This window comes from Bison bison, unplaced genomic scaffold (assembly GCF_000754665.1).
Source record: "Bison bison bison isolate TAMUID 2011002044 unplaced genomic scaffold, Bison_UMD1.0 scf7180017864178, whole genome shotgun sequence".
Taxonomy (NCBI): Eukaryota; Metazoa; Chordata; class Mammalia; order Artiodactyla; family Bovidae; genus Bison; species Bison bison.
In genome coordinates this window covers 2619902-2628352 of record NW_011494750.1, presented here as the reverse complement: position 1 = coordinate 2628352, position 8451 = coordinate 2619902, and the positions used below count along the sequence as shown (strand labels likewise).

The 8451-nt window shown below is 42.9% G+C and overlaps 1 pseudogene; it reads right to left on the bottom strand.

Annotated features, from left to right (window-relative positions):
• Window positions 1–7834: 7834 nt before the first annotated feature.
• LOC104990394 overlaps window positions 7835–8451 on the bottom strand; it is a 1664-nt pseudogene continuing 1047 nt past the window's right edge.

The window sequence follows — 8451 nt, the reverse complement described above, 5'->3', positions numbered from 1 at the left end:
CCTGTATCCTAAGGGATCTGTCTAAGCTCAGTGACTAGCACATGTCTAGCGCAATCAAGACTGCAAGTCTAAATAAACGAAGGGGAAATGAAGCTACTGCCAGGAATTTGAAATTGAGTTGCTATGATTAATTCGGCAACACATATGTGAAAGGTAATTTTTAAAAAAAGACCAGAAATAGAAAATTTCAAGTCATTTGCATTGTGGTTATATCCCAAGTCATTCTGCTATCACTAACAGCTATTATTGAAAGTGACTGTCCGCATGGCAGGAAACCACATTCCTAGAACCCAGGTAGATTTTGTAAAAAGTAGTCAATGTGAAATGATGCTAATTTCAATTAAAGAAATGATTACCAGGCTTCCCTGGTGGTTCAATGGTAAAGAATCTGCCTATCAATCCAGGAAACACAGGTTCGATCTGTTATCTGGGAAGAGCCCATGGGCCATGGAGCAACTAAGCCCGTGGGCCACAACTATTGAGCCTGCGCTCTAGAACCTGGGAGCCGCAACTTCTGAGCCCACGAGCCCCAGAGCCCAAGCTCCACAAGAGAAGACCCCATCAAGACCACTCACCACAGCCAGAGAAATGCCAGCAACAAACACCCAACACAGCCAAAAATGAATAAAGTTAATTAAAAAAAAAAAAAGAGGAAAACAGAATTGAAAGAGACATGTGTACCCCAATGTTCATCGCAGCACTGTTTATAACAGCCAGGACACGGAAGCAACCTAGATGTCCATCAGCAGATGAATGGATAAGAGAGCTGTGGTACATATACACAATGGAGTATTACTCAGCCATTAAAAAGAATACATTTGAATCAGTTCTAATGAGGTGGATGAAACTTGAGCCTATTATACAGAGTGAAATAAGCCAGAAAGAAAAACACCAATACAGTATACTAACACATATATATGGAATTTAGAAAGATGGTAACGATAACCCTATATGTGAGACAACAAAAGAGACACAGATGTATAGAACAGTCTTTTGGACTCTGTGGGAGAGGGAGAGGGAGGGATGATTTGGGAGACTGGCACTGAAACATGTATAATATCATATGTGAAACAAATCGCCAGTCCAGGTTCAGTGCATGATACAGGGTGCTCCAGGCTGGTGCACTGGGATGACCCAGAGGAATGGGCTGGGGAGGGAGGTGGGAGAGGGGTTCAGGATGGGGAACACATGTACACCCGTGGAGGATTCGTGGAAAAACCAATACAATATTGGAAAGTAAATAGCCTCCAATTAAAATAAATAAAGTTATATTAAAAAAATTTTTTAAGAATTTATTACCGAAAAATTAACTAAGAGCCTTATAATTGTAAGTCATGGCTACTGACTTCTTACAATGTACCTTGAATTCACTGTGTCTAGAACATGGACACGAAAGCCAAAAAAGGCTTTGTAGTCAGGAAGACAATATGCAGTAATAGGTTTTTTTTTTTTTTTTTTAAGAATCTTTCTTTTATTGATAAAATGTAGTAAATTAATCTTAGTGAATTTTCCCATATCTTAGTAAGCCTAAACATGCTTCCATACAAACAAGAAGTCCCCATACCCACTACAACAAAATGAAAAGTCTGAATATTTTAATATATGAGGAAAATTAAAACACAACAGTGTTTCCCCCAATTTTTTCCCCATAGAACAATGGTCCAATGAAATACTTTCCTTGTAAAGAGTATTCATTCTTGTTCAGTCACTAAGTCATGTCTGACTCTTTGCGACCCCATGGGCTGCAGCACGCCAGGCTTCCCTGGCCTTCACTATCTCCTGGAGTTTGCTCAAATTCACGTCCATTGAGTCAATGATCCCATCCAACCATCTCATTCACTCTCGCCCCCTTCTCCCCCTGCCCTCAATCTTTCCCAGGTTCAGCGTCTTTTCCAATGAGTCGGCTCTTTGAATCAGGTGGTGAAAGGATTGGAGCTTCAGCTTCAGCATCAGTCCTTCCAATGAAAAGAACATAGAGTCTGGGAAACACATTGCTCGTAAGGCCCTCTTGGAGTTTCACAAAGCACACTATCACATTAATGTCTCTGAAAAGTTCTGCAGGAAAGAAACGTGTTGAACTTTGTCATCATCTCCCATACTTATTTCAACCACTGAATTCTTCTTTGAAGGAATAGCTATTCAGTTAGTGTAGGAAAATCTGCTTTGAAGTTCAATTTATAATACTCTTCTACTTAGTGGTGATCTGGCAAATCAAGACATTCTCGAGCTAAAGCAAGATAATAGTGTCAAGCAATAAAACTATTTTTCCTATGAAAGTATATGTAAATAAAACATGCTGCACAAACAACAACCTTAGTAACATTCTGCATTTTATTTCTAAATGAAGTCATCACCTCACCACTAGATGGCAACATAATTCCATTTAAGTTACTGTGTGTGGCGGGGGGCGGGTGGGGTGTGTGTGCGTGTGTGTATGTGTGTGTGTGTGTGTGTGTGTGTGTTTTCCTTAGTGTCTCACTCTTTGCAACCCCGTGTGTGTGTGTGTGTGTGTGTGTGTGTGTGTGTGTGTGTGTTTTCCTTAGTGTCTCACTCTTTGCAACCCCAGGGACTGTAGCCTGCCAGGCACCCTTGTCCATAGAATTTTCCAGACAAGAATACTGGAGTGGGTTGCCATTTCCTTCTCTGGGGGATCTTCCTGACCCAGGGATCGAATCCATGTCTCACGTTTCCTGCATTGGCAGGCGAATTCTTTACCAGCTGAGCCACCAGGGAAGCCCCATTTATGTTACAACCACACCAAAAAGAATATTTAAGTTTTCTAAGAATGTACATGTGCATTTATTCACTTTTAGTCATTCTTCCAAACACTTATTAGGAACTTTTAAGCTCTGATGAATGTTGAAAATAAGAGGAAAAATGAGACAGCTCACTGTAATTCAGAGGCTCGCTGGGATACGGGGTCTTTCTTCGCCATCTACGGAGATGGGAGAAGAGAGCTGGAGGTTGAAGTTTAAAAGGAACAAATGGAGCTTGGAAATGGGTTAAAGATGTTAGCTGCGGACTTTGAAAAGTTACATGAAAACCATCATCCAAAGATGTAAGAATCTGCGTGATGAAATTTACATGACCGGTACAGTCTTGGCCTCAGTTTGAAGCCAGAAAGGACACTCCAGGAGACACTAGCAGCGGTGCCTGGTCACTGCCCTAGACCCAAGGAGGAATTTCTCTTGTGTGCCTGCAGTGAGGGACAGCTGAACTGCTACACCTGAATCAACTGAAACGATTCCTGTCCTGTTGTGTGTGAGCCATTTCCATCTTACGTGTCCCAAAGAAGTCCCACAAGCCTATGATGCTGGTGCATGAACCCCAGCCCTTGGCAGTGAGAGGTGAGTCCTTACCACTAGACCGCCAGGGAATTCCCCAAGTGGTAGGCTTGACTCCACTGTGCGTGCTAAGTCGCTTCAGCCGTGTCCGACACTTTGCGACCCTATGGACTGTAGCCCTGCAGGCTCCTCTGCCCACTGGATTCTCCAGGCAAGAATACTGGAGTGGGTTGCCATGCCCTCCTCCAGGGGGTCTTCCCGACCCAGGGATCAAACTCAGGTCTCCTGCAGTTCCTGCATTGCAGGTGGATTCCTTATTGCTGAGCCACCAGGAAAGCCTTGACTGCAGAGGGGGTTGAATATAAATGCCCCCAGCTCTTTACTGCTGCTCTTTACTTGCTGCTTGCCAGATTCTGCTCCCTCAGATCACTGCCACCCAAAAAAGAGAGCCGTCTGGGACCCTGCCAGCCTGCCCTGAATCAATCTCCTAATGCCTTCCACACACACAGACGCACACATAGAGGCACAATGATTGATTGCCTAGAATGAGTTCCCCCAGGATTGCCTCTTATCCTCGATTTTCTTTAAACTTAACCTTCGGTTTTGAGTCACTGAGTTGGCTGTTGCATCAAATGATTCTTTAGTCTTACAAGTTGTCTCCCAGGTGGGATCAGCACAGATACAGGTACTGGTTGCTAATTTCTATAAAAATAACCACCTCCAGAGGAGTGTCATTTAAGAGTTCTTTGGGGGGCGCAAAAAAGAGTTCTTTGGACTTCATCTCCAATAGTAGCCAAAGAATTCAAGTGACAGGTTAACACAGAAAATCTTTTGCAGTTAATACATAACTAAGAACATTCAGAATGCAACACACACAGTTTAGGTGATCTCGGTATAGTGGTGGGAGAGCAGTGATTGTAAAATGAAGATAATTAACATGTACACTGGGATCCCCAGATGGCTCAGTGGTAAAGAACCCACCTGCCAGGGCAGGAGATGCAAGAGACTTGGGTTCAATCCCTAGGTCAGGAAGAACCCCTGGAGAAGGAAATGGCAACCTGCTCCAGTATTCTTGCCTGGAGAATCCCATGTGGCCAGAGCAGCCCCGTGGGCTACAGTCCAGGGTGCCACAGAGTTGGATGCGACTGAACGCGCATGGTCATAACACGCACATGCTCTGTTGGGGGAGGCTAAGGGGAAACAAGCGTTCAGCCTAGAAAAGCATTTCTCAGTGGATTTCCTATGATGTCAATGTGGGTTAAACTTTAAAACATTTAAAAACGGACTTACTAGCATTTGTGAATTCCAGATTGATATCCAAGAGCAATGTTTTTTTCTAAGACTCAGAACATTCTTTCATAAATGAGAGTTTGTTTCCTACTAAATTGATCTTACACAGTTGACTGGTTTTGGTAACTACAGATGTGATGGCAACAGGGAAAAATAAAATATGGATAAAAATGGGGAAAAACCCAATAATCCCTGGATTCCTGGGAAATGAGGATGTCCCATCAATTTAAAAACCATATTTTTTATTGAAATTTTACTTCAACTGCACAAATGAAGGTAGCATGTAGGAAATTTAAATGACACAGTACGATAAAAATAGCAGAGAACCAAAAACTCTAAAAAGGAAGTACACCTGAAGCGTAAGAACTCAACATTCGTGTTCAATCTTCAGTTTTGATTGATACTTGCTGCCTGCAAATAAGGCACAAAATAACTCAAGCATAAATCAAAATGAAGAACCTGGAAAATTTCTGATTTCCTACATTTTCAAAAACACTCTATCATTGCAGCATACAGGCTTTCTCCCGTTTTAATCTCAGAAGCTTCAAAGAAAGGGGAGTGGACTATATGCACACACCTGAGTGCCCACACAGTCACGCATGCACACACACAGTCACACACAGGGTAATGAGTAGAGTATCTAGCTCCTTCTCCCTACCACCGAAGTCTCATTTTATTTCTTGAAAGAAAAGTATGCACAGCCCCTCACTCTTCCCCCTTTGTCTAATTTCTGTCACCTTGATTGCTGTCATCACTGCTACTTTACTAGTTTTGCAACTTAAAATTTAAAAGCAGCCTCTGCAGGTGTTAGCCCACTACACAGCCCATGGATCTCATCTGGTCTGCCACCTGCTCTTAAAATAAAGTTTGATTGGATATACTCTCATTTGCTACAAATTGTCTATGGCTATTTTTGTGCTATAACAGTGGTTACAAAGTAGTGACAAATATCTAAAATAGTTACTACTTGCCTTTTACAGTAAAACCTTGCCAACACCTGGTTTATAGTCTTGTACCATTTTTAACCCTATTTTTGGTAACTGTACTATGGTTATGTTAAATGTTAACATTAGGGATTAATAGCAGAGAAGGCAATGGCACCCCACTCCAGTACTCCTGCCTGGAAAATCCCATGGATGGAGGAGCCTGGTAGGCTGCAATCCATGGGGTCGCTGAGGGTTGGACACGACTGAGCGACTTCACTTTCACTTTTCACTTTCATGCATTGGAGAAGGAAATGGCAACCCACTCCGGTGTTCTTGCCTGGAGAATCTCAGGGACGGGGGAGCCTGCTGGGCTGCCGTCTATGGGGTCGCACAGAGTTGGACACGACTGAAGTGACTTAGCAGCAGCAGCAGCAGCAGCAGGGATTAATAGAGTACGGAAACCCTTTGTATAACACTATTTTGCAACCACTCTATAGTCTAAAATCAGAAGAGCTGACTCATTGGAAAAGACTCTGATCCTGGGGAAAAACTGAAGGGAAAAGAAGAAAGGAGAAAGGGGTAGCAGAGGATGAGATACTTAGATAGCATCACCGACTCAATGGACATGAATTTGGGCAAACTCCGGGAGGTAGTGGAGGACAGAAGAGCCTGGCGTGCTGCAGTCCATGGGGTCGCAAAGAGTCAGACGTGACTTAGCAACTAAACAACGACAAGGCCTTGAAAAGGTCACTACATAGCAGTATGACACGCACTAAGGTGTGCAATTTAAAAAGCTAGTTCTGTGGTGCTTGTAATTATATTATAAACATGTCCACATGCATAAATGTAAAAACGGTTGAAAACCTACAATGAATCCACAACATGCTTTTTAAACACTTTATTTTTATGAATGTATTTTGCTGCATCAGGTCTCCACTGCATCACGCAGGATCTTTCATTGCAGTGGCAGGCTTCCTAGTTGAGGTGCTCGGGTTCGATAGTTGCGACTCACAGGCTTAGGTGGAATCTTAGCTCCCAGACCAGGGATTGAACCCTAGTCCCCTGCATCGCAAGGCAATTATTAACCACTGGACCAGCAGGGACGTCCCAAATCTACAGTATATTGTTTTACATTTGACCACTGGTTCGTATTTGTAGGAGTCATAATTTGGTAAAGCATTGTAATAATTTAGGAAGGCATCTACATCTTTTAATTCTGGATGAACTTTATGCTTGAATCTATGACATTGCATGAGGACTAAACTTGAGAGACTTCCTATCATTCTAAAATTCCTCACTCTGGACAAATAATTTTTAGGACACTTTCTTGTAAATATCACCCTCTGAAAGCATATACAGTTCCACTTATTCTGTATTTTATGATCTTAACCTACGGGGCTGATCTCAATTATTATCGCAACATCAAATATGACAGGGAGACAAACCTGAAACACAACAGTGTAACTTGCCAAATCCTTTTTTATTTATTTAGTTGTTTATTTCTGGCTGTGCTGGGTATTCGCTGCCATGTGTGGGCTTTTTCCAGTTGCAGCGACTGGGGGCTACTCTTCATTGCATTTGCAACTTGCCAAATTCTTCACCAACGTTCTCTGAAAAAAACTTCTCAAGTCTTTCTCTCCTTTTTTAAAAATAACTTTATTATCTTTGGCTGTGCTGGGTCTCTTATTATCTTTGAGCTGTGCTCAAGCTTTTCTCTAGCTGCAGCGAGCGGGGTTTAACTCTAGTTGCAGTGCTGGGGCTTCCCACAGCGGGGGTTTCTCTTGTTGCAGAGCAAGGGCTGTAGGGCACTCGGGCTTCAATAGTTGTGGCACACGGGCTTAGTTGCTCCACAGCAGGTGGGATCTTCCCAGATCAGGGATCGAACCCATATCTCCTGCATTGGCAGGCAGATTCTTAACCACTGAGCAGGCAGGGAAGCCCTCTCTTCTTTATTTTAGCAATGGATTATGGAAAATGTGCGATTTTGTCTTGACATGAAAATATTTCACAGCACAGTGTTCTTACCTGATGGGTTTCGTATTTTCTATGTAACTGATACAGGAATTCCTATACGATTGTCTTCCATCTTGCTATAAAGGTCAGGGGGGAAAAAGCAGCAAACTGGGAGAGAAACAGCCAGAGTAGTATCATCTGAAGGCTTTCAAAGCATGTTGGTTTTTTCCCTCCTTTCCAACCGTTTGTCTCCATCATCTTACAGCTCACAAAATGTAAAGGTTTCATTGTTAGTGTTCTTTGCAGGGGTTGGTTGTTTGTTTTTTTTTTTTTTTCTCTCTCTCTCCAGATTTAAGTCCTATCTCTCCTTAGTTTGTTTCTCTAGGCAGCATTTGACTTGCTCACTTCCAGCTTGATTGCATCAGTGAGCTTTTCTTTTGGCTAATTCTTTTCTCGTTTCATCTAAAATGTCCTGCTTCAATCTGTCCTAGTCCAGGCCCCCCGTCTGGACTCTGCCAGCACTGCCCTGTGACCAGGGTGCAGAGTTTGGTCTGTGTAATGAGTCATAGGGCCTGTGATCAAAAAGATCTGGTTTTTCTTCGGAGAATCACATCTGGAAACAACAGGTGACTTGCTGCCATTCCTTGTATTTGTTTTTTCCCAAGGTTCTCCTGTCGGTTCAGGCGTACTGGTTGAAGAGGCCTTAGAAGTTACAGACTCTGAATCTTCGTTTTTGTCCTCTTTTTGTTCTATTGTTGATCCTTTTTCAGCAATTCTTTTCCTCCTGGCCAGCAGGGCACTCATTTCTTCCACTAAATCAGTACCCTCTAGAGGAAGGGGTCCATTTCCACGACCGTATCTCTTTTAGATGAGGCCGAATTCACACCAATCAAACTTCCTCCGCTTGGAAAGAGGCATCCTCCATCCGTGACACTTTGCTAAGTTCTGGGTCAGCAACTGCAGCTGCAAGTCCAGTTAAAGGGCGATTGTCTTCAGAC